Source organism: Anser brachyrhynchus (assembly GCF_964034855.1).
Source record: "Anser brachyrhynchus genome assembly, chromosome: 2".
Lineage (NCBI taxonomy): Eukaryota > Metazoa > Chordata > Aves > Anseriformes > Anatidae > Anser > Anser brachyrhynchus.
In genome coordinates this window covers 35,504,237-35,529,517 of record NC_137695.1, presented here as the reverse complement: position 1 = coordinate 35,529,517, position 25,281 = coordinate 35,504,237, and the positions used below count along the sequence as shown (strand labels likewise).

Genomic DNA, 25,281 nt, shown 5'->3' with positions numbered 1-25,281 from the left:
GAACTATTTTTGGAAGGGGGAAAATATCTGTGCTTGCATTTCTGTCTGTAATCCAATGTGTGATTGATAAGGGGCTGGTGTTTTAAATTGTTATCATAGCAAACTCAGTGACTTCTGAAGTCAGAGCAGGGCTGGAATGTGGCTGATCCCTTCTGCTGCCTTTGTCCTGTGCTGAGCCGTGCCCTGCCAGTGAATTGCACAGTATCTTAAAATGACCTTCCATTCAGGCTGTATAAAGATACTTTTAGTCAACTGGTAGAAGCAAGTGACCCCCGACCTCCCGATTTTCGCTGTGTGCATGGAGGCATTTTCTGCTGCTGATGGGTGGTCCCAGTAGACGGTGGCCACAGATGTCTGCTCCTGATAAATCCAGAGCTCAGTTCATGGGAGGGGACCTGTCACTGGATTTGCTAGAGTGAAATATGTAAGCTTATAGGCAAGTGTTTCTGACGGCCTTAGGCTCCATTGTTGGCTGTGAGGACTGAAACCACCTGACGGTGCCTTGCACTGTTTTGGGACAGGTTTTGGTGCCCCCCTGAAGTTCTCCCACCGCTGTTGTGCTCCTGTGCTGGGGACATGGCTGCAGTGCATGCAGGTGGTGGGCAGGGACCATGCCCTCCGCCAGGCTCACTGCAGGGGCAGGATTCGCCCCACTGTGCTGTGCTCGGCCCCAGGCAGAGCTCCAGAGGTGGGGTGCATGTGTTGGTCACATGGGATCGGGACCTGTGCTATGATTATCCCTCCTCCAAGGGCTTCACGAACACCTCTGAGCTCCCCTTGCCCTGAAAGCTGCTTTGTGTATCTGGCTGAAAGTAACCGTGACACCGTCCATTTCACAGTCAGCCTGGTTTATTTGTCATTATGACTTTCTTGCACTGGAAATCTTCAGCTGAGAGCCCATTCTCAGCACAAGGTCTGTTTTTTTTTTTTAGGTCATAGCACCTTTTCAGAGCGGTTAGCCAAATCACTGTCATCGCTGGCTGGGACAGCTTATTTAACTGCACCCATCCCTCTTGCCCATCCTCTTCTCCTTGCTCACTTCCTTTCTTCTGGTGCCAGTAATCTCTATGAGCTATTGTGTGCTGCTCAGTGGCAATAAATATTAATAAAGGTATATCACTTTACTTCTGGAATAGTGGGAGAGGAGGTGAGCGATGTACATTTTACTTCTTCAGAGGCTTGGCTCCCTTTGGCATGCCTTTTCCTCCCCAAAGAATTGCCAAATTACACTCTGGTCTCCCTTCCCAGATGAACTACATCGTCACATCTGTCTGGCTCTGCTCCAACCTGCTCCAAGTCAGGAGGAGCTGGGAGAAAAGTTGAACATGCAAATTGAAAATGTCAAATTTTGGCTTTATTTATTACTAGTTTTGTAGAAAGAAGGAAGTAGAAGGACTTTCTGTCAGAAGAGCTCACTATTACTCTTTCATTGAATAAATGAACCTCTGGATTGAAGTAAATGAGTGCTTTGGCAGCTAAGGGAGACCAAAAGAGCAGAACTATAGGAGCAATCTCAGTTGTGTTGGGAGAGTGCAGCACTGGGAAGTGCATCTTTAAATGGATGAAATTTTTGGACCCTCGAAGTTGGTGGAGAAGGAACAACAGCAGAACTGGGTGTGTTTTTACACTGAGACAGTTGTGGTAGGACTTGAGAAGCAAAGGTTTTGGAATATCATGAGATATCAAAGTGAAAAACAAATTAAGGTCAATGACCTGAGGGGAGGACAGGAAAAGCCAAGAACCATAATGCCGTAGAAATACAGGAAACAGCTGAAAAACCTCTCTCAGAAAGCTGAAGAGCTAAGAGCAGCTGACCTAAAAACAGTCAGAGCATGAACCAGTTTTGAGGTGTACAGTAATATTTAAGGCAACACAATGCTAGAAACAAGGATTAGCACTGAAAGAAGCACTGGTCTATAGGATTTGTCTCCACTAACAGACTTTGTGAATTATGTTTTAGTAAATAATAGGAAAAGAGAAAATCTGTGTAAATGCCAGAGGAAAAAAAAAATGCTCCTCACTAGGTGAAGAAGTAATACCTGCCGGGAGGGAGGTCATCAAGCACACAGTCCATGGTGAGACAGAAGACAGATTTCCAAGAGGTTAAGGACTGTCTCTGCCAGTTTATCATGAGCTATAGCAAGGTGCGTTTCTACTCCCATGAGGAGAGAGGGATTGAGTGATTTTACAGCCTCTATTTCAGGTAATGGTTGGATCAAACCCCAGCTCTTCCTGTGTTGTTTGTAGATTTCACAGCTAGTGTTAAAATACACACCCCTCTGATTTGCAGATCTGTGTGGGTCTGTGTTGAAACGGCTGATGTTCAGGGTTTAAGTTTGGTTTAGTGCACTTAAGGTTATCTTCTCTTTAGGTTTATTTTGAACTCAGGCCTTTCCATATGGGTGCTTTATACTGCACTGACCCAGTGTTTCACCTTTGAATTACACAATTTCTGTTTGAACGATACAATTGGATGGGTACACCTTACGTTAAAATTGGGAACATTTGTTTATGCAAATTTAACACACCTCTTGGCAGATGCAATTTCTGTGAAGGGCTTTTGGGGTGCCTGAGGTGTTATGCTGAGAATGTAATGCATGTCATACAGCAAGAGTGTTTTACATAGATGATGTTTTGACTTGGGGCAGACCAGAAGAAGGCCAGAAGTGCTTGGATAAAAAAAAGCAACAAGTATTAGTTGTTCTGTATCAAATGAAAAGCATATGAAGGCCCCTAGTGACATGAAAGTCATTCATGTATGAGCACGAGTGTGCAAAGAAGTCCGAAGGACATGGGAAATGCACATTGGTTGAGTTTGAGAAATGGAGGAGGTAATGAAAAGTTCCAGAGTTGCGGTACAATATTGGTTATTGGAAGCTAAATTATCCATAGCTGCTCCCAATGTGTGTGTTTGTTCAGTTTTCTTCCAAATGTGTTGTAAACCTGGAGACAAGCAACTTGTCTGACACAACAGTAAAGAAAAAAATGCCACTTGCCACCTCTAAAATACAGTGCTAACACAGAGGCAGAGAATAAGGCAACGGGCTTAGCCTGGTGGTGCAAAGAAGTTCATGTTCTTATTTATTGAAGCTGAAATGTTGTCTGAAATGGACCATAAATCATTTACTTCCATTGCCAGTTTGGGTCTGTCCAGCACTCTGCCTAGAACAGTGAGATGATTTTTAACTGCAGAGATGTGCTTTGTATACCTAATGCAAACCTGATGGAGAGGTGTTAATGGCAGGCACCTAATGGAGCATTTGATAAAAGCTGAGAGAAGTCCACAGTATGTGTCACTTGAAAAAATACCTCAGAGTCTTAATTGAAATATGGATTATGATACCTGCAATGAAAACCTGTATGAAGTCATTAGCACAAGAACAGTATTCTTCTAGCTTCCCCCACCCATCCAGGGAAGCAGATCCTTCTAATAAAGGGGATCTTCTCTAAGACAACAGCAAGGTGATTCATAAGGAGTTGAAGAAAATGTGTTGAAAAAGACAGATGAAAGTTACTTAGCGATGGAACAAGAGACAGGTTAGAGATTTCTAATGAATGATGATACTGAGAAAGTGTTCGGGGCTTGTTGCATATGTCAAAAACGCAGACCACACTGAGCAGAATGGTATTATATTGGCCTTCCAGGGAAAAATAGGAACTTAACTATTGATAACTGCTTAATGGAATTGTGAAAATTGTTTGAAAAATGTCATAATATAATGGCAGTTCTCAACAAGTGAATGTATTTGAGAAAAAATGTTTTTTAATTGAAACTTTAACAAGACATTCTGTTTTTAGTGTCTTTCATATTTTTCCTATTTTTTTCTTTACTTTTCATGAGCTGATTTAAGACTGATTTTAAAGATTGCTTATAAACATCTGTCTTTAAAATATATTCAGACAACATCATTGATACAGGTGCGACCAGAGAGGCAGATTATGCTATTGTTGTTGATACTGTTAAGGTAGATCCCTTAGTTAAAGAGTAGTTCCTGGAAAGCTTCTATGGGGCAAAGTCTACTGAGTTAATCACTGCACTTAACTAAATTTGGATTTGAAATAACGGAGAAGGAGTATAATTATATATTTCTCTGTCTGATTCTGAAGTCCTTACTCACAGAAGTAGAATGACTTAAATCAATGAGACTATTCACATGAATAAGTATTAATCATATGAGTAATGAGAAAGGGTTGAAGGGTCATTATTAAAGTTGCTAGGAAACTTTGCAGCTGCTTCACATGGCCCAACTATTATTATATTTCCCCAGTCACTGCTTTTAATGCAGTAGTGATTAATTTAACTATGGTGATACTGACCCCATGCTGGTTTGTGCTCTGTTCGAACCCCCTCTAAATGTTGTCTTGAGGACTGAAGTGGGTGTAAGAGGTGTGCAGGCCAAAGCCCTCCACATGTGGTACATTCCACCCTCTGCCGGTTTCAGATTTCCTTTCTTAAGAAAATTGTCTTGGCGCCCAACACGGAGTTTCCAGTTCCCACCCCATTCTTTACATCCCTGTCTGAACATATCGGTTATCTCACGCTATGGCACACAGGGTGTGGAAGTATTTATAGCTAGCCGTGGCTATCAGGAGAGACTTGCAGTGCTATCCTCAGTTCTTGCACATAAGCCTATATTAATTACTTCCTTTCCCAGTCCCTGCAAAAGTAAGTCCACATCTTCCAAAATAGCAGCGGCCTTGAAGCCAAATATGCTCCCAGGTGTTTTCTTCCCCCCTGCATCTACAGCCAACAGAATGTCATTCCTGCTGCCTATGACAGCCCAGAGACTGACCCTACTTATCCATGATACCATTACCAGAAATTTCCATTAGCCTTGAAGCTGAACGATCCCACAACCCATTGCTTCACTTCTGAATTTTCCTTCTGAAGGGACAATTGTGGCCGCATCAAAGCCATCCACTTTTGTTGTATTGAGGAGCATGGCATACTGAATGATTTGTGTTATGGTAGGTTTTTTTAGAAGCATAGGAAAATACTTCCAAGCCTCTATTTTTCCTTTTTTTTGTTTTTAACTTATTGTTACCCCAGCCTCTGATATATATATATATATATGAATATATGTATATATATATATATATATATATATATATGTATTTTTGATACATTATTGTCTTTGGTCACACCATAAGAAGAGCCTAAGAAGAGTGAGACACTTTGGCTTTGGAATTTCGTACTTTAGTCTGAAGCATGTGGCCACACCTGGGGACCCAGTATATAGTGCTATCTTGCACCAAGTTATGTAAGTTTACATGTATCTTCACTTACCTTCTTTGCAGGCAGATGTTTGCTTCCAATGATATTTTCAGTTAATGGGATTTTGTGAGCTTGTACCTGCAAAAGCAAATAGGTTACCAGGAGAAACAAGTCATTAAGCAAAAGACAAAACAGTATGGTGGAGAAGAAGTGGTTCTCTACTCCCACTAAGCCAAAGGAGGTTATGAGTATGAATATTGATGAGAAATCCATTAAAAAAAAAAAAAAAAACAGACATCAGAGGAGACATGACTGAATCTAAAAGTAAAAAGCCTGGTGACAGCTTTCCTCGTCTGTCCTCCTGGCAGTGATCCATTGCATGAAAGAGCACTTCTCCTGCACAACATCAGCACTGCTTGAAAGCAAAACCCGAGCTACAGAAAGCAGATTTAGACACCGTTGTTTTTAGAGTGAAAGGTGGGAAAATGTCAATTCTAGGCTCTTTACATGCAAAACAATTTTCCTGTGCTTCTGGCTAGATTAATTCAGCTAAGTGAACTGTCAAAAAGCGCACCATTAATTCCACTGTGATAAATACAACACATCAGAAAAAAGTAAGCTTATTTCAAGCCTTGCATGCTTTGTGGAGCTGGGTAGACTCCGGATCCTTCACCACTTCTAAGTTTGTCAGTAAAGGTGTTGATCAGTGTGAGAAGCAGCCTGACATCCATTCCGTGCCTTTCTTCTTCACCCTGGTTCAGGAAAGAACTCAACAAAATGTTCAGCTCTAATCGGGTATTCACACTGTACTCATGCATGCACATGCTCATATACTTCTCTGATTAAAAAAAAATTCCTGAAACAAGGTCTGGGAGGATGTAAGTCCTGCCATGGACTGGAAAGGGCAGGTTGAACATAGCAGGTTAGAATTGTCATCATTTGCCATTTTGAAAAATTTTCAACAAAAAATGGTATTATTTTTTCCACCTGTGGTTTAACTTAGTTACCTCCTTCAGTGACTAAAAGTGAAATGTGCTTACCACAGTGGCAAACTTAGGAGACCTGAGCTCAAATACCTGTTTTGGTGTGTCCCCATGCGATTTTGGAGAGGTCAAAAAATGTACACATGCTAGAGCTCCCTGAAATAACTGTCACTGCACTAACCTGGTATGTGAGTGAAGTTAGCTGAGGAAATGCAGAATTCAGCACAACCTAAGAAGCCGAGCAAATTAGTCAGGCTATCACATATCTTTCTTCCACAGAGTGTTCACATGGACATTTGTTGTCTTGTCTTTTCTACAAACAAGTGTTTTGTGTCTGGAGTGGAAGAGGGATTTCTTGTTTTAGCATGTAGTATCTCCATTTTCACAGGGGTCTTTACTTGATTTTTTTTTTCTCTTCGGTGTGCTTTAAGATAGTGTTTTTTTTCTTTTTTTTTTTTGTCCATAAATATTTCCTCATTATCAGTGCAGCGTGACTTGGCAGAAAACCAGTGCAGAATGTGTTACTAAAGAAAACAGCTGTTCAATGCACATAAGTGTACGGAAAAACTCTTCCTGAAGTCATGTGGGATTGGACATCAGATCATCTGGACATTACAACAGAAGAAAACTAAGAAAGGACAATGATACTAAGTACTCTTACCATAGGCAGTTAATGTATACTGCCCTGGACAACTTGCTGTCGTCTTACCAATGAAAATACTTGTGTAAGAACAAGAGGAAAAGGAAAATGGAAAGTGAAAGGAAAAGGAAATGGAAAAGAAAAAGGGAAAGGAAACCTACAAAATAGTGTGGATGGTTCCCGCACTTGATGCTCATTAAGTACCTCAAAAGATGGTAGACCTCTGCCAGCTTGCCCACGGAAAACATTATTTCCAACTCCAGATGTGTTTTTTCTTATTCAAGTTTGCACTTAGTCTTTCTTCCCTCCTCCTTTCATGAACAATTTTCTATCAAGCCATTATTGGATGAAACAGGTTAGCTGTTTCCAACAAAGAAGGAAGGAAACAAGAAAACTTCTTTTCATGGGAAAGAGCTTTTTAAAGAAAGGCCCATCCCACCGGCATAAATCAACAAAAAACAAATGTATTCATTTAAGTAGTCAGAAAGTCCTAATATGTCATCTTGTCATATACAGCATTCGGCTGCTTTAATAGTATTATCCTTTTCTGTTTTTAGAAAGGAGTTCATTTCACTGAGCTTGTAAAGTACAATATACTGTATTAGAGGTTTCATTATTCACAGGGACCAAAAGAAAGAAGAAAGATCTTTCCACACATGATTAATACCTCAGCTGAATATCACGTGCTGGATTTGGGCCATTCATCAGCAATTTAACATCTGCAATCTGGCCATGGTGAGTCACTGCTAACATCATGAACAAATCATGGATGCTCTGTGGTCTTAACATGGTTTATGGGCCTTGCATGAAAAGAACATGTGTTCAGCCTGTGGATGAAATGAGCATGGTCTAAATTAGATGCAAAGGAAGTTACAAAAAGGAGCCTTGCCACTTATTTATTTATTAAGTAGACGTATCTGAGGTGAGGAGTGTTTGGGGAAGCCTGGCTTTCAAACCTTCCCTAATAGGGTAAGGTTAGAGGGTAGGAACCAGCAGGATTTAACAGAAAAAGAACAATAGAGACCAATAAAGCAAATTGAAGTGATTAAATGCAACATACAGACACATGTTTTAACCTGTAAGGCGCACAGAGTTTTTGATGCTAAATGTAGTTTCATTTGGTCTCACTGACTTAATAAGTTACCAAGAGGTAGAAGAAGCTTCCCAGGGAATAACCTGATGGTACTCATCTCCTGCGTAGGCTGATACTCATCTGTAGCTACACTGGAACCTGCTCCCTTATGTAGGCAAATTTCCGTGTCACGATCTGGGCATGCTGACAGCAAGCGGTACATCTCCATGCTGACTCAGGTTCTGCCTTTACCCTTGATTTCTGCTCCAGACCTGGACACCCACAGAGGTGCTTGTGTTGCCAGCCTCCTTGTTCGTGCCTCCTGGGACCTCTGGGACTATGTGCTCAGGGACAGCCCTCACCCATGGGGTTTTCTGCCTTCCTGGCTCCGACAAAGGCAGAATTTGTTGTCCATGTCACAGAGTCCAGCGAGTCATTTGAGCCTTTTCTGAAGAGGAAAGTGAATTTAGATGGGGAAAATCTTTTTCTTTCTTTGGTGTTTTGGGGATCATTGCTGTGGCTGCTGTGTCAGCTTAGATATACTCTGCAAAACGTGCCTAAAGATACTGACTACTCCTACAACTTCATTATATGATACATGCTCTGGAGATGCAAATAAATGTATAAATTGGGACATGTCTGTTTGGGGCTGCAGAGATGTGTGATTCCTAATTTTAATTCTTACCCACTCATGAAAAACAAATCGGATCCAACCCATACTCCTGCTATAGTTTTATCTCTGCCTTCCCAGAAAAGCAGTGCAATAGATCCTTCAGGGTAAACCAGTCAGGATCACTTTCTAAAAGTTGAGTTGATTGGCAGATTCTTGAGGGGAACATGAATAACTTTTGTAAATTGCCTTCAAAAGTAGCACAGGATCTTTCAGTCAATTTTAAGAGAACTGTTTACTGTTGCATATGGCAGTCATTATTTGGAATAATAAACCCACTGAGAATCTGAACAAGCATGGGCCAACAGATGGGTCATCTTGCTTAGCAATTTAAGCAAGTAATTTATTTCAATCACTAGGACAAAGCACTCGGAGATTACTAATTCCATTCCAAGACACGTGCAACAAAGTGCCACAGCCTTTCTGAATTTTGCAGCCATTATGGAAATGTACACCTGCTCTTTGGGATGTGGGACCATTTTTTGCTTGCTTGGAGCAATTTGTTTGATTTCTTACCAAATAAAACTATTTTCTGATTCACATCAAGAGAAGGTAGGAAATGAATGACTGCAAAGATGTATTACAAGATAAAGTCACCTGGTTTGGGAAGTGCTGTACAAAGTATCCCTGCCTGTGGCATGGGGGTTGGAGCTAGATGATCTTTAAGGTCCCTCCCAATCCAAGGCAAATTCTATGATTTTGTGAAAATCTGAACACTAAGCAACAGAAACATAGAGAAACAGTTGGGTTATTTTCAGTAATATTTGTGCATCCTATCTTCCTCTGAAATGATTAGAGCTTTATCAGCCAGGAACAACGTGTAAATATATACATCAGTTTCTTGTAGCAACAAAACAGAATTTGCTACCATATGCTTTGCCAGTTGCATAATCTACTGAGGTCTCCTGTTACCCCTCTTTGAAAATAAATATTCAGCTCCCAAAAGTAGTGATCCAGAGAATATGAAGTTGGCTGTCATCCCAACAGGACAGGCAGTTCAGACAGCACAAGGACTTTTGTAATGTCGCACAAATGTTTTTCTGCTGTGACTTGGAGCTGCCATCATCAGGGTGACTGAAGGTCCATGGAGGGTCCCAGAGTGTTGATGTGCCCAATGGGTGAGTGCAGCTCAACTCACCACCAAGAATGCCTTGTGTAACCTTTGCTCACCAGTCCAAAATGAAAATCTACTGTGAGCACGTCCGGAGCCCTAGCCAGAGACATGCAGCATCACTCTAAGAGAACTGAGTGCTACCTCAAACAGTAGTCCCTTTAGTGGTACAGCACCATTTCAGTGGCAAAGGTTGGACTTGATGATCCTCGTGGGTCCCTTCCGACTTGGGATATTCTAGGTTTGCTGGTATATGTAAATTCTGCAAGAGAAAGATCTGCTTTGTACACAAACAGGCTTTTCAAAATAAGCCCCCTCCCCTGGGGCTTCATGGTGCTGGCACGCCTGGTGGCTTGTGGCTGTGGAACAATGCAACTGGTGGTGGTTATGAAGCAACATGAGTGGTGTGCCAGAGCTGCTTCCATGAAAACTTCCCCTAAGTGCTGCAGAGCACCCAGGGCTCTCCAACAGCAGCATTGTGTGATCATGCTGACACAGGTCGTGTTCAGCCTGGTGACCTGGTTAAGAATTAACCAGGTCTTGAAAAGCATGGTGAAATCTGCTCTGAGCTGTCTCAGCTCTCTTCATGAGCCTTCTGAGCTGGTGGAAAATGCAGTGAGATACATTTATCTAGACTGCAGTTCATTTAAACCTCCACCCAGCTGGCAAGGAGATCGTTAAACCTCCATAACTTGATTGTGTGCCTGGGTTTTACGAAATAGCAAGCTCTTGTAAATACATGGCATGTTTACCTAAAGCTCTGCAGTATGATCAATGTTGTCACATAAAATGTAGCTACTGATATTTCATTTTGAGACATGAATATGGAATGAATTATTAAAATGAATTCCAAAGTTGCAATATTTACTCATTAGCTGATGTACTATATGAGTAGGCATAAAACCTGTCACCAGTACGATGGCTAGGGATTAAACAAATTGTGGGGGACCTGTGAAGAGATGATCCTTCCTCCATGTCTGCTTTTGAGAACAGCTTATGGAGTGTTAAATGGCCATCTGAAGCAAAAAGTCCCCCCTAATAGATAGAAAGGTAGAAAAAGATTAGCCATTAAAAAAAAAGCAAACTAACAATGCATGTCCCAGTGCAAATTGGCCTGAATGGCTACATTTTTGTCAGAAAGAAACAAATTGCTGCCAACCTTTTAAAAATCAAAATATTCTGCTTTGACATTTTCAAAATGACTTTTTTAAATGTGTAATTTCACAATAATTATTTCATAAAGAAACAATTGAATTGAAAAAGCCTGGAGACAGCCTTTTGTTCGACCAGAATCAGAATGAATTTGTTTGTTTTTCTTTCACCGAGAACGATGAACTATGACTGGGTTTGGATTGACCTGGAACATACTCCATCTGATATTGCTGCTTTTATAAAATTCAGCTGCTGAGGGGAAGCGACATGGCACCAATCTGTCCCCTGCTGCCTTGAGGACACATCCGCGGGGACACATCTGAGCCATTCTCAGGGTGCCCAAGCCTTCCTCACCCCTTTGTGTCCCAAATGTGACCATGTCCCCTGGGCAAATATTACCAGGAGAGGAGAGCAGTGGGAATGGATGCAAGCCTGTGAGCCCTGACCAAACCACTCCAATGCCAAAATGGAAATTCCTGTTGGGAAAAGCTGATTTTGGATGTGGCGGTGGCTTAGCTCTACTTTCCCTTTTATCTTTATTATTTCAGCCATGCTGCTGCGTTTTCTAAATTCTTTGGCTATGGCACACACTCAGCATCCCTGGCCCTTACATTCAGAGCCTTCTCATGCTTCCAGTCCATTTGCAGTGCAAAGTTTTAATGTATTTAGAAAAGAAAAAGTTCCAGATGTTTAGCAAACTATCAAAATACGCTGCCTTTTCTTTTTGTAGGAAACTTTTCACTACCTGATAAAAACCTGTTTTCTTAGCAAACAGATTCTATGTCAGCCAGAGGTGTGAAACCTTAATAGAAAAGTACCGTATGCCAGTTTGGGAGAGAAAAAAATTCCAACAGTTTCCAAGTGTCACTACATACTTTCTAATTTTCACTTAAAAAATGATCAGTATATAAGAATATTAAAACAACGTGTGGTAAGAAGGCAAAACAAAATTCCAAATTTAGTATCAAATATATAGATGGATTTTTAGTTACTTTTATTTTTATTTTTTTAAATTCAAAACAGAAAAATGTGCAATTCACAAACTACAGGGTTGTTTCAAACTTAGGCTGAGTGAGTCCTTACAGGGATAACATAAACTAGTGCAGTTAACGGTGCAAAAGGAGCAGTGAGTTGCAGGGAAGAGGCTTCTGATGAGCACGCATCCCATTAAGGAGCCAGAAGTGCGAGTTACATAAGAACATTTCCTGCATCTTTTATTATAAATGTTGAGAGGCTGGTAAATCGACTCAGCAAATAACTTCTCCGCACAAACATCCCATGTCATGACAGACAGAAAGCATTTCATAGGGAGTTCTTCCTACAAGAGGAAGGAAGGCATCTCCCCAGGCACAAGCCTTTACTCCAGCTGCCATTCGCAGCCTTAAGGGAACAGATACTGGAGGGGTGCCTTGAGACACAGTGGTATAGCAGTGGGAAAACTTGTCACCTCTGTCTGACACGGGTTTAGATTTGTTTCCTGACCACAGATTTTCATTTCACATCTTGGTCTCTCCTCCAACCCTTCCCCAGCTGCAAGCTCTGTGCTGCCCCAGCCACCACTTGTTTTGGTGCATTTGCAGGGTGTGAAAGAGTTGTGGATCTGAAGGAGACTCTCTCTGAGCTGTGCCAGATGCTTGCAGGTTGGGGGTGGATGTCACTCTTGAAAAGCTGAAGGCCAGATGGCAGTGTCTCCAAAAATGCTGGGTGCTCTATTACAAAGACTGCCAGTGCTGCTGGGCTGCCTCCCGTCCTGCACGCGTGACCTGCAAGGCAAGAGGACAGTATTTTTGCATGTAGTGTGGGCATTGAATAACAAGCACCAATTTGATGTTGGTAGGGAGCCCAAGAAGCCAGATCCCCTGCTTGGAGGCGCCCAACAGGAATTAGGGGGATAATGAATATACGCGCTGGCAGACCACACAGGCTGCTCTGATGACTAGCCTCCTGCTAACAGACAGGCTTTTTGCCGGGAGCCAAATTCCTTGGTACATATTGTTCTGCCGTGTTACAGGGATTAAAATCACCTGCTGTATTTGAAGCTCTCAGGATGAAAGGCTTACTGACCTACGTGGGGTGATGTCCCTCACAAAGGGCTGGTGGTTGCTGATCTCTTTTTGATTAGCTAAATATCAGTTTATGTACAACTTTTCTTTTATTAGTTTTAAGCCACAAGTTTACCTTTCAGAAGCTGTATTGTTATGTCATTTTAAATCTATATTTCAGTACATTTTTGGCATGATTATGAGTTCCTGTGTCACTGTTTTAGGGGGAAAAGCAGTAAGCAGTTAAACACAGGACTATATTGAACTCATAAGCGTGTGTACTGGAAAGCTTAGGAATGCAGCCAGACCCACTCACCACTGCCTAAATAACAAATAGCAGTGAGCTCTTCAACTTTAGAGTAGAACCACAGCTCATCCTTTGAAAACTAAACTTCAGAGAAGGCTCTGGGGAGTTTTGCTGACAATGACATCCGCCATCTGCTTTCTCTTGCTCACCTCTGGTCTCTGCTCATGCACATGAGATGCAGGTGTGGAGCCAGGATGCATTTTTGGTTACTCCTCTTGCCAAATCCAGAGGGGTGTCTGCTAAGTTGAAGGAGGAGGCATCTGGCCACTGAGCTGGGTCACACTGGCAATGAAGAGCTCTGAGCATCTGCAGCCTCCCCTCCATGCAAGCTTCCCTGCAGGCTCCAGAGAGAATGTATGTGCGTACAGGTAAAAACCTCTCCTGGGTCTAAAACGAGACTTAGTAGGGGCAGACACTGTTTGCACTGTGGAGATGACAGAGAATCAAGTGTTGGGTGAGATAGAAGATTTGAAGTAGAAAGGCATAAGCAAATCAAGCAGAGTTACGCAGACTGCACATGTCTGCGTGAGCTGTAGCTAAAAACACAAGACAAAGCACGGGGGAAGATTACTTCATTTTGCACTAGGTTGCATATGAAACCAAATAACAGCAGGGTTACCATCTTGAGTAAGTATCGTAATAGGAAATGAATGAACCATCAAGAGCAAACAAAAGGTCTTGTTTAGTAGGAGCAGGACACAGGAACATGATCTGTCTTGGCGCTAGAAGGAGTGATATAATCATTCCTTTGGCACTCCTTTGGTGGTAAAGATAACAGAGTAGTTGAACAGAAATCAGTTGTCTTTTCTATGAGGAGTGGCAGTGTGTTGGCAGTATGTTGGCTGAATGTGGTGGTATATCACAAATAGGAAGAAAAGGCGCCTACAGCACCTGTAATCATAGCAAGCTAAGATACATCCACCAATGGAGTAAAAAAAATACCTAGTCTTTGATCTCATCAGAAAGAGCACAGTCCCCTGGAAAGGCAGAGACCACATCTACTGAGGAAAAGGTGAAGTCTATCTTTTAAAGGTGTCAGAAACTCAGAACCATAAACTTTCTACAGCTCAAGCCTGAAGCAAGCTCCTTCATCTGTGTAGACAAGGTGGGTTGGCTCTTGATCCCACAGCCATAAGCAAAACCCCAGATGCTGGTCAAGGTACAAAAAAGACACATTACCTTGCTTAGTATAAGCCCACTGGAAGAAATTAAATGTGTAAGAGGATCATATTCCGTTACTTCTGAGTAAAGACCTTACTGAAAGCAAATATTTTTTGTGTGCGATGCATCAGCAGGGTTTTGGCACTCTTCTTAGGAGAAACACAGAACGCCATTATTCAGATTTAGCACCTTATGCATGTAAAAGAAAGAAACTGTTTCCCCTGCCTACTGGTTGGGTTGTGCTTGGCACCTACGGCAGCTCATTGGGAAATGCAACAGGTTTGTGATAGTCTAGAGGTTACTGGTGTCTACTCAGGTGATGCTTTGCTTTGGGGAGAAAAACATAAAAAGGGGCATGATCAGAGGATCCTAGCAGCTTTGGAGTGAGCCACAGCTGCTAGATGAAAGCTAAACAAACACCACCAGCATCATAGAAGGAGTGCATGTGAGTGAGCAGGTAACAGAGTGCAATGAGAGACCATAGTAAGGCCACGACTGTTATGAACGCAGCTTCTGAATAAGCAAAAAGGTGTTACAGAGATTCTGAATTAGGCAGGGAAATGCAGGTCTTAATTTAACTACATGAAAGAACAATCAAATATCATAAGGCAGACAGAAAATTTGCTATAGGTCTGGTGATAATGAAGGAGTTAGAGACCCTACCTCTGAAGTTTTCTGACAATAAGCACAAAATTAAGATGTCTGCACTCCCACAGTGAGGGTATTAGGCCTTCCTGGAGCCTAAAAAGCACTGCTGCTGCTGCCTTGCAGAGTACCCAGTGAGCAGTGTGGCAATGCAGAGGCTAATTGATTGGAGGTGATTGCTTATCGCCACCAGCATCACACACTTAGAGCCAAACCCTGCCTTTGCTTTCTGTTAAGTCCAGCTTCTACCACTGTGAGCGGCCCTGCTGACTCAAAATTGCTGTTTCAGGTATTTGGCATGGGGACTGGCCATAAACGTTCACAGATGGGCCTGTGGTGAGGCTGTGTGTTGCTTCAGGTTGAGCAGAACTGAAATGCCCTACAGCCACCCTCTCTGTAGGGGCTGTGGACTTTCAAACTGTGAAGTATCATGCCAGAGCAAAGCAGGCAAGTATGCTGGCTGAGTGGGGTGATTTCTGAGGGCTTGTTCTTCTGTTGCTTTATTGTATCTCCCACAGGAGACAAGATGCCCCGTTTGCTTGCTTTGCTTTTGTAGGTTGTGTCTGGGTGTGCTTTTGTGCCTTCCAGCAAGTGCTGCATTATGACAGGCCCATTCTGTCTGATTGATAGTCTCTGGGAGCTGAGGATTTTTGACGAACTTGAAATATTGTGAAATAGGTGAAAAAAAAATACCAAGACTTAGCAGCTCTTCCTATTGTTGCTTTATCTAAGATAAATGGTGCATCTCTTAGGAAAACACAGCAATATGTGCAGCAGGCTGGAGAGAATCATTCTTTGACCTACCTGAAAGATGAAGAAGATGATGAAGGAGCCTTTTGCTCTTCATACAATAACTGTGTGCAGGTAATTGAGTCTGTTACTTGTATACAAGAGGCTAGGGAGAGCCTAGGTAAGCAACTATTGTTGCTCTTGGTAGCTCCTACAAGAAGGCTTATTAAGGAGACTCAGAGGGATATTGCCATTTCTGTAGAATCAAGAATCAGATGATCTTCAGGAGAGAAAGAAGGTAATAACACCTGGAAACATTAGGAAGTAATAAGGAAATAAGATTTGATACAGAATATTGGGCTTTTCATCAGATGCATTAGGATAAAAGAGCAGGCAATAGAGAAGGGAGAGCTGATTGAGGTTGGATCAGAAAAATGTTCTCCTAAGCTGGTTCTGCTAGCCACCTTTTAACTCAAATAAAATAGAGATATAATGATTTGGTCTTTTTCTCATTATTCACTGGATGTCATATAACTGGTTATGCCTTGAGTTAGCTCTTGGCCAAGAGCTGCAGCACGTCTATGTATAACTCTTCTTTCTGGAAGTTGCCCTATTCTGTGCCTTTGACTCTAGTAGATACATTCTTAAAGTGCAGTATATAATTTCCAAGATAATGATTTTTTTCTTTTTCAATAGAATGTCCTGGGAATGACCCAGATTTATTTACTTATTTTTGATATCTGATACATCCCTGTTTTCAATTTCAGTCATCTAACATTAGCTTCAAATATTTTTCACGACACATTGTTCTGAGGAACAGAGTTGTGTCCTGTTGGTTGCCAGGAACAAACAGCCCAGTGAAGTGAGAAATAACTGTGATAACACAATGGAAATAAGAAAAAAAGGATGAAGGGCTGTAAAAGCCAGTAAAGCATTTTATATACTCAAGGTGATCATTAGCAACACTTGCTTAAAGTTTCATGACAAACTCGTTCATAATGCTAAGTTTCTGGCAAAAGTTCTTCACTCTGAGGAATATGCAAAGTCACTCTGCAGCTAGAAGCTAATATATAAACCAGCAGACATAGGTCCTTTCATGGGTTTTGAAAACTAATCTTTTATATGACAACTTTGTGATTCTGGAAATGCCATTGCCAAATATCTTGATGTTTTCATCTGGACTGCAAAAACAAAAAAGCAAATTCTATGGTTTTACACTGGAGAAGCTGAGGTATTTCACAAGAAGACCAGTTTCACAATTGCTTACAAATTTTCCAATAGGCAAAGCAGATGGCATAGATTATTATACACAATAAAGCCTTCATACGGATATACCACAGCTGGACTCAAATTAACTTTCTTTTCTTAAAAGGAATCTGCAATTCGAGCTGAATCGTGGGAAGGATTCCTACAATCCTATAATTTTTTTTGACCACCTAAAAACACTTGATTTCTTGTTGTGTAATTCTAGTGAACTGAAACATTTTGATATAAATCATTTCCAATATTCCTGATGTTAAAAATACTTCTCTTCAACATGATTACAAGTGAGTCTGCCAGGATTCAATGACAGATTTTTTCCTAGAGGATTTTGGGTTACTTTTCAAGTTTCATTGGAGAACGTCTTCTGAGAACCAGTGACTTGATGGTGGAAAACAGGGTGTGTGTTTTTCATAGGAGGCTTGGCTGCCTGTCCGTACCCATTATTACTTGAAGATAGAGACACAGCTGACTATTCATTTTGAAAATCCTTAGCAGGGGCCAGATATGTCTTTAAAAGGAAGGTGCCATTTTTTCTTTAGAGTAGTTGGAAAAGAACGAAGATTCACTGCTGGAGAAGGAAACAGATTTTGAAACAGAAGTTTTTGATGTCTGGTGTTGCCAGCCTATATGGATCTAGTTGGTCTCCTCAAAAGTTTACGGGAGCATTGCCATTACATACAGATGAAAGCAGAGTTGTGCCCTTTTTAATTTTGTTGATATGTGCTTGGTAAAAATCTTTGTCCTTCCTTTCACAGATGATAGGATGACTAGCAGGAATATGCAAGTGTTTCTTATGAAAGACAGGTAGATTCAGAATGGTGAATAAGCCCTTTCAAAGGGTTAATTCAAATTGTGGTCTTCTACAATGGTGAAGAAACCAGTTATGTGCAAACTTTTATGGGCAGGTAGATCAGCAAATCTCTCCGTGTCTTACCCTATCACAATAGTTTACTAGGCAATAACCAGGATATTAAAGTTTTTCTTTCCGGGGTCTTAGGCATTTGCTTTCTTCCTTCTCTCTCTGTAAGAATCTTTAAATAAGACTTGGAAACTTATTTTTCTATAGATTTAAAATAATATAGCACTTACAAAGCTATAGGTCAATATTAAAGACATTCTTGCAATTCTGCAGAAGTTTCTATTTTTACTCAGTATTGTTTTCAGAAGCTGACAGAAATTATTCAATATTGTTTTAGGCTACTCTGTAAGACTTAAGCTATTTTCCACAACATCCTCCTGAGCATTTGAAGTGTTCCCTCTACACCTTCTTCTAGATCATTGGTGGCCTGTGACCTTGTTAGACAGTAATGAGGTGTGACTGGATCACTGTTTCCTGCCTTAGACATTTCAAAATGAAGATTCAGCAACTGGTTAAATCAAATAAAATGTTTAGAAGGACTGCCATTTATTTTCAGCTTTTAACCAAAGGTTAATTGTTTCGATATTTCTAAAAATAAGTTTTTCTATTGGAATTATTAATTAAAGGTTTCTCATGAAGGTGCAATCAAAGTTTAAACAGAATTTGTTCTGGCTGCATTTATATTCTTTTGACGTTTGTTCTCTACCAACCACATTTTACTCCCAGCATAACTGATGGCAAGTGAATTAAGTTCACATGCTCAACCATTTGCATCGGAAGTGATATATTTTATAGGGGACGAGACATCAATAGATCAGGTTTCCTCAAGCCATTTAACAGAGCCCAGGCACAGAGGCAATTAAATAAAACATATACAGATCTGAGTCCATGCTTTTCAGCTAGGAACGAAACACACATGCCATTATGCTATGTCAGTCACGAAGGTGCTGACAAAAATTACAATCAACAATGCAATAATGCATCAAACATGCTTTATATGAGATTGGAGACTGTTTATTAACAAGCACTGGAGTAGCAGGGTCATACACAGTAAGAGAAGGAATACATTTGTACTCTGTTCCCAGCTAATAAATTTTATAGAGGCTTTAATATTTTTAGGTATGTTGCTGAAGGGAAGTGTTATGAGACCTAAAAAGAAAGATTTAAAGTGCTCTAAAATGCTATAATCCTGTTTATTGTAACTTTGTTTGAGCGCGTTGCTCTTTCTGAAAGAGTCAGGCTTACAATTATAACTCCTTGTAATGTGAATTAAACTCATCTATCTGATCAGGGAAAACATGTTGAATTAGGACTAGGAATGATTAGTCGATCCAACTCACATTCCAGAGACCATCTAGCAAATTCTTTTGGTATTTGACAGAAAATGCAGTTGAATGAAAGATGAAAAATCAAGCAAAATGCATTAATTCTGTGATGTTGAATTAAGATACCTGATAAGTTTCCACCATAATTAAATTCCTTGGGGGAATTATTCATAATTAGGCACCACTGCATCCCCAAATCCAGGACCTGGCTCAGGTTCCTGTGAAGTCAGGCATGGTGCCCCCGGGAGCTGCCCCTGGACTGTCTACACCAGGACACTCAGCATCATCTTCTCCACTTCACAGTGGCCACCAGGGAAGCCCGGTCAGTTGACCCCATCCCTATCCCTCCTGTGCTTTCCCTGGTTTCAATGGGCACTCAGACATTCACAAATTACTCCTTCCCTTTAGCCCTAAACAAAGCGGCCTCGGGGTCTAGCTAGGTCAGAAAATGTCTTTGGATGAAGACTCACCTGGCAAGTATTAAGGGGTTGCAGCACAGTGATGATATTTCAATTCTCTACCTATTAAAAGGGTCTGTTCCCATCCAGATTTACACAGATTTTTTTTTCTTTTAGCAGCATCTTTATTTGCACCTTAATGCCAAACATTTTGTTGCTTTTCTCTATTATTTGCTCTTTTATAGGTACTCGACCAGCCATTTCACTTCTTATTCATTGTGTGTGTGTTCTGCTGCTGGGGTTCAAAAAACAGTAATTAATTCTTTTAAATTCGAATGCAATAGGGTTTTCAAGTTTCAAATGGACTTCTAAAGTCCTTCTGTTGATATGTATTTTTTGTAAACATATTTTTGAGTGCAATTTAAATCTTGGTCATTAAAAATTGTCTTTTGCAAGCTAGCCAATAAGAGAGTATCTTTTAATTTAAGAAAATATTTATTGTTTTTGTTAGATCCAGACATATTTTTGATTTTTGGAGGTATTTCATTGCTTGTCTTTCAGTGAATGGCTGGACCTATTGATCCATTGCCTTTAGTTTTCTAATGCTGAAATTTTAAAGTTCATCCTATGCATCCCTCTGGCTTTGGAAATAGAAAAGCCTGGGCTACAGACCTAGGGATTTTTGTATTCAGCAGGTAGTTCTCAGAGCTGGTGGGCTATAATAGTCCTCTTCTGAGATCTGTGTCACTGAGAGGTTGTTTAGCCATGGTCCAAGTAGGACTCCTATATTTGTGCAATGGTACTGTGCAAAAATGTCTTTGTATGGAAAAGAAATAATGACATTTTATTTGTTCTTACTTTTTTTTTTTTAATAAAAAAAGAGTTCTGGTTCTGGTCTTCCCAGGACATCCATGTGATCAGAGACACATAAGTAAGTAGTTTAGATAGCTGTCTGCTGTTTCTGCTTTTGTAGCACTTCAAATACAAAACTTACGTCTGTCTGTCTGTACATCATATGTGTGTGTACCAATAGGCTATGTCGGCATGTGTTAGACACCATAGCTACACTGAAAGAGCATTAAAGTTGCAAATTCAATCACTCTGAGGTTAGGAAGTGCCTGGACAAAGCACGCTTTGCTAATGGCTTTCACAGGTACTTGCTGACAGCAGAGGAATGTGGAGGCCAGGACTCTGGATCCATTTCAGCTCCAGTAGGAGCTGGCTCCATCCACCTAATTCCTCCTGACCCAAAGCACAGGCACACCTCTCCGTGTCTCCTTGCCCTGCTATTCCGTGCATCTTTCCCTCTCCTCTCCTGCACCTTTCTCCCTGCTCTTGATGTGCCCATGCCACGACCACAGTCCCTCCTCCACCAGCCACCCCTCAGCCCCACTGTCCTCAGGGGGACCAGCCCACCTCTGCTCACACACCCCTCATGACACATCCCAGGAAGGACAGACTTGACATACTAAATCTCCTGCTCCAAAGTCAGGTGGACAACAGCTTCTCTGAGAAAGGATTTTGTGAGATTTTTAATGTTGTTGCACAACATCTTTTCAATGGTTGTATCTGCAGGGTGGCTGAACGGTATGGATAAAACTTATGTCTGAATATAAATCTGAATGTAAACCTGGCATGGAGAATTTCAGCTTAATTGGCTATAGTTTGTTGAGGATATAAGCCATTGAAAATTGGGTCTTATAGAACGAATTATTAGGTGTCTGTAACAATAGGCTTTCTCTCCTGTAACAAATGCCAAAACAGATTTGTTCCGTCTTCAGAAATTCTTCCATGGTTTATGTGCTCTCAGTTGGGTGAGGAGCAGTAATATTCAATCACAAACAGAAGTGCCTTGGAATTAAAAATAGTCAAATATATTTTACATTCTCCTTGCGTGAATATTTGCTATCAATCTCATGTTAGATACAAGGTCAGAATTTGAAGCTCACTTTATGCAACAAGCTAGGAAAGAATGCATCGCCCATAAAGTAAAACACCCAGATGCAGGGAAAAGGTTGCTTCACTGGTAATGAAATAGATAAAAATATGCTAATGCTTTATTGATATAAAGAGGCAAAGCATGATATGCGTTAGATTATGTTCTACTCTTTTGTATTTATTGATCTCTAGTTGTCTCGAGCCTACCATTTTCAATCTTTCTGTTCATAACAACATGAAGTCTTATCATTCCAGTGCTAGCTTTGGTAGCAGTATTTTTCTAAGTGTTATTTGGTTAGGTGTATGAGTGGATTATCCTGTGGATTTGTCAAGATTTATGGTGCCAACATTTTATGTGTTTTCTTTGACAGAGCCAATAGCATGAGCAGGCACCAGAAATAAACCAGTTTTCACATCTTGGTAGGCATGCATTAAAAAGTTCGGTTCATCCGCCTGCACAGAGTTCACCCGTATCTTACTGTTCATTGACTCTGACAGCTCACATATTTACTAGGTGGCTCATGGCGCTCCAGTTCCCATGGCTTGTAGGCAGTAGAACTCCACAGCTTTTATTTAGCCTTAAAAGTTATTGCTTGCCAAATTCGTACCAGCCCCCTTTTGCCCTCTGTGAGAGGAAAATGCTGTGAGAAGTTGTTATCTCTTGCTCTGGTACTGCTAAAGGTTTCGTAAGTAATAGGTGCAAGGCAGTGGGCTGCTGGCAGAGAACAGAGGGGCTGCAGTGGGGCAGTCTGAATTTCAAAAAAAATGCTGGGGAAGAGGTTGTTTTTTGATTCATCCCTGTATGATTTAATGGCATTTACAAGGCAAGCTAAATAACCAGAAGGACAGCAACAATTTTCTGCTTCTCAGCGAAAACATAAATTTTAGTGTGTGACCTCAACCCTTTTCCTGTTCCCTGAAATAAATATTCTGGTTATGAAGGCAAAAGCAAAATCCAGTCTGGAGACTGTGTTAGAGGGAGAAACTGATGAGGTTCTCAGTGTCTCAGACCGTCCCTCTCCTTTGAGCCTGCTGGAAGCTGATGGGTAAGTTTTGCCTCGGCACGTTTTGTGATGCTGGAATTACCAGCCTGACCTGCCCACCACATTCTTGGTGGTAAAGGGAATAATGCATTTTATTGCCTCTGGGGAAAGCCAGTAAAAGAGCTATAGGACCCAAGCTGCCCACAAGACCTGCTGAGAAGACCTAGGGCAACCTTTGTTTCTTGAGGCCTGAGCTCTTGGGTTTCTTCTGTCTTGAACTGCCCAAAGCAAAGACACAAATAAAGGGAGCTAAGGTATAGATGGAGAGAATGTGGGTCCCAAACCATGACAGTGTTGAATGATGTTTACTTAGGGGCCTTTGCAACTGTATTTCTTGTTTGTTTATTTGCAGTGGTATAACACTCAGTGAGTCCAACCAGAGTGGGCTTTTCTGGTGGTCAGTGCTGCATGAAGACCCAGGAAGCCTTTGTCTGCTCTTCAAAGTGTTCACAACTGAAGATACAGATGTAGCAGTACTGCTTTTTGTTCTGGGGAGGAAAAAAAACATCTGTTGTGCTAAGACCTCATCTCTAAAACCAAGATGAGGTGTAATTCTTAGGTGGATCGTGTTATTTTACACAGCTCTCTCAGCCCCCTCTCATCATACCCCCACACTCTTGCCCCTGACTGCCCCCTCATTATGGACCTGTCCTCATTATGGACCCAGAGCAAGCTGAGGAGAAGCTGAGGTGGAAGCTGGGAGCTGGAGCGATAGCACAGTGCTGACGGGGAGCCAAAGGAACAGTGCTCCCATTCATTCCTGCATCAGCTGAACCTGGTGCTGGCACAGCAACTATTTCAGACACTGCAAACTGAAGCAAGAGGAGATGAAGAAAGCATTACAGGGAGCTAGGACAGGCTTGTCCTCCTCACCTTGGATATCAGACACTTCACTGGCAACTCACAGTCCTGCAGGCAGAACAGAGGTGGAAGTATCACAGTCAGAGTTTTTAACAAGCACTGCTTGCCTGCATCCAGTTTATCATCTTCCCTTGCATTTATTAAGAGCAAGTTATGGTTTAGAAAACATATGAGCAGGGGCACAGTTAGCCTCCATCCCCAGAACAAGATTTGTGCTGGTCAGTTGAGGACCCCTGCCAGCTATTCACAAGCAGGGCTGCTAGCTGGTGTTTTTTTCCCTTGTTTCATTGCTACAGCTACAGTTTTACATTGATTGGTATAACTTTCAAGTCATTAAAATAGATTCTTTCATAAAATATCCAAATCCTGGACTAAGCTCATTACTGCTGAATTTGAATGACTGCAATTGTTTTCACCTCAGTTTGTGCTATTAAATTTAGCAGTAATTAACATCTCCTTTCCTTAAGTTTCCTCCAGATGCCTGCTGTTAAATTAACCAGTCTCCCAGCTGTAGCAGCAGATCCTAACCAGTGCTGTGGCCATGTACCTTCATGCTAGGACCCTGTGTAGCTCTCCTTTTTATCTTTCCTCTAAAGTGACAAAGCAGTGGCACAAAGTGATATAGTGACACAAAGATGTCAATAAGGATGTATTTTCCTGTTTTGTTAACATTTATTTACAGTAATTAACCTATAAATAGGTTAGGACTGTGAAGCTAAGGCTGATTGAATAGCTCTGGGGTAAGCAAGAGCAATAGTTGACACGTTTTTTTTCCACCACAATAAGTTACAACTCTGCACAGGCGTTTGATGGAGATGGCAAATCCTGCCCTGCAAAATGTGCCCCAAAAGCGTCCCTGCAGTTAGGGAGAGGAGGGGGTCAGGACTCCTTATAATCTAAACCTGACTCCCAGCTATCTACTGGAAATCCTCTTCACATCCATATTTTTGGGGAGATAACTTCTAAATAAGCAAGGCAAAAACTGACTTCCCATTCTATATGCAAAAAGCTTCTTTTCCTTATTCAAAGATCTAAGAAGCTATGCTTGCAAACCACCTGTCAGGGAACTTTTCTGCCTGTAAGAATCAATTGGAATAAAGGAAAAAAATAACCCCATACTCTCCAAATCTTTGTCAAAATTGTATTTTAGTGGAAATTTTGCAGACAACTCTAATGGTTAGTGATAGATGAAAAGTAAACTGTTCTGCTATGGAAATAGAATGGTGTTCATTTAGAAAATCTCTTTATCATGCCTCTCTGGGGAAGATATTATCATAGTCAAATGTCTTAGTAAGGTCTTTCTTTCTAACTTCTTCCCTTCCCTTCCCTTCCCTTCCCTTCCCTTCCCTTCCCTTCCCTTCCCTTCCCTTCCCTTCCCTTCCCTTCCCTTCCCTTCCCTTCCCTTCCCTTCCCTTCCCTTCCCTTCCCTTCCCTTCCCTTCCCTTCCCTTCCCTTCCCTTCCCTTCCCTTCCCTTCCCTTCCCTTCCCTTCCCTTCCCTTCCCTTCCCTTCCCTTCCCTTCCCTTCCCTTCCCTTCCCTTCCCTTCCCTTCCCTTCCCTTCCCTTCCCTTCCCTTCCCTTCCCTTCCCTTCCCTTCCCTTCCCTTCCCTTCCCTTCCCTTCCCTTCCCTTCCCTTCCCTTCCCTTCCCTTCTTTAAAACAGAACAAGACTGATGATTTGGAGAAATGACCCCTTTTTTCAACAACTCAGACTCTTCTCAAAATAACACTTGACATCTTGAGCAAATAGTGAACCTTTAAAACAGGCATCTAAACTGCTAGAAGGGAACTGAAGATATCTTCCTCATTTAATGATGCTGGAGCTGATGATACCTACTGTACTTTCTTCCTAAGGAGAAAACTCACTTT

The 25,281-nt window shown here is 41.4% G+C and overlaps 3 long non-coding RNA genes across 3 annotated transcripts in view; 1 reads left to right on the top strand and 2 right to left on the bottom strand.

Annotated features, from left to right (window-relative positions):
- LOC308189006 overlaps positions 1-25,281 on the bottom strand; it is a 70,529-nt gene that overhangs the window by 5,589 nt on the left and 39,659 nt on the right. Inside the window, exon 2 of the long non-coding RNA XR_013945941.1 lies at positions 5,288-5,353. This is a non-coding gene — a long non-coding RNA (uncharacterized lncRNA). The remainder of the gene's footprint in view (positions 1-5,287; positions 5,354-25,281) is intronic.
- Positions 12,263-15,156, bottom strand: LOC308189001. The gene is made up of 3 exons (XR_013945936.1): positions 15,017-15,156; positions 13,342-13,533; positions 12,263-12,606 (listed from the first exon to the last, which is right to left on the bottom strand). It is a non-coding gene; the product is annotated as an uncharacterized lncRNA (long non-coding RNA).
- Positions 15,180-24,713, top strand: LOC308189000. The gene is made up of 2 exons (XR_013945935.1): positions 15,180-15,445; positions 22,906-24,713. It is a non-coding gene; the product is annotated as an uncharacterized lncRNA (long non-coding RNA).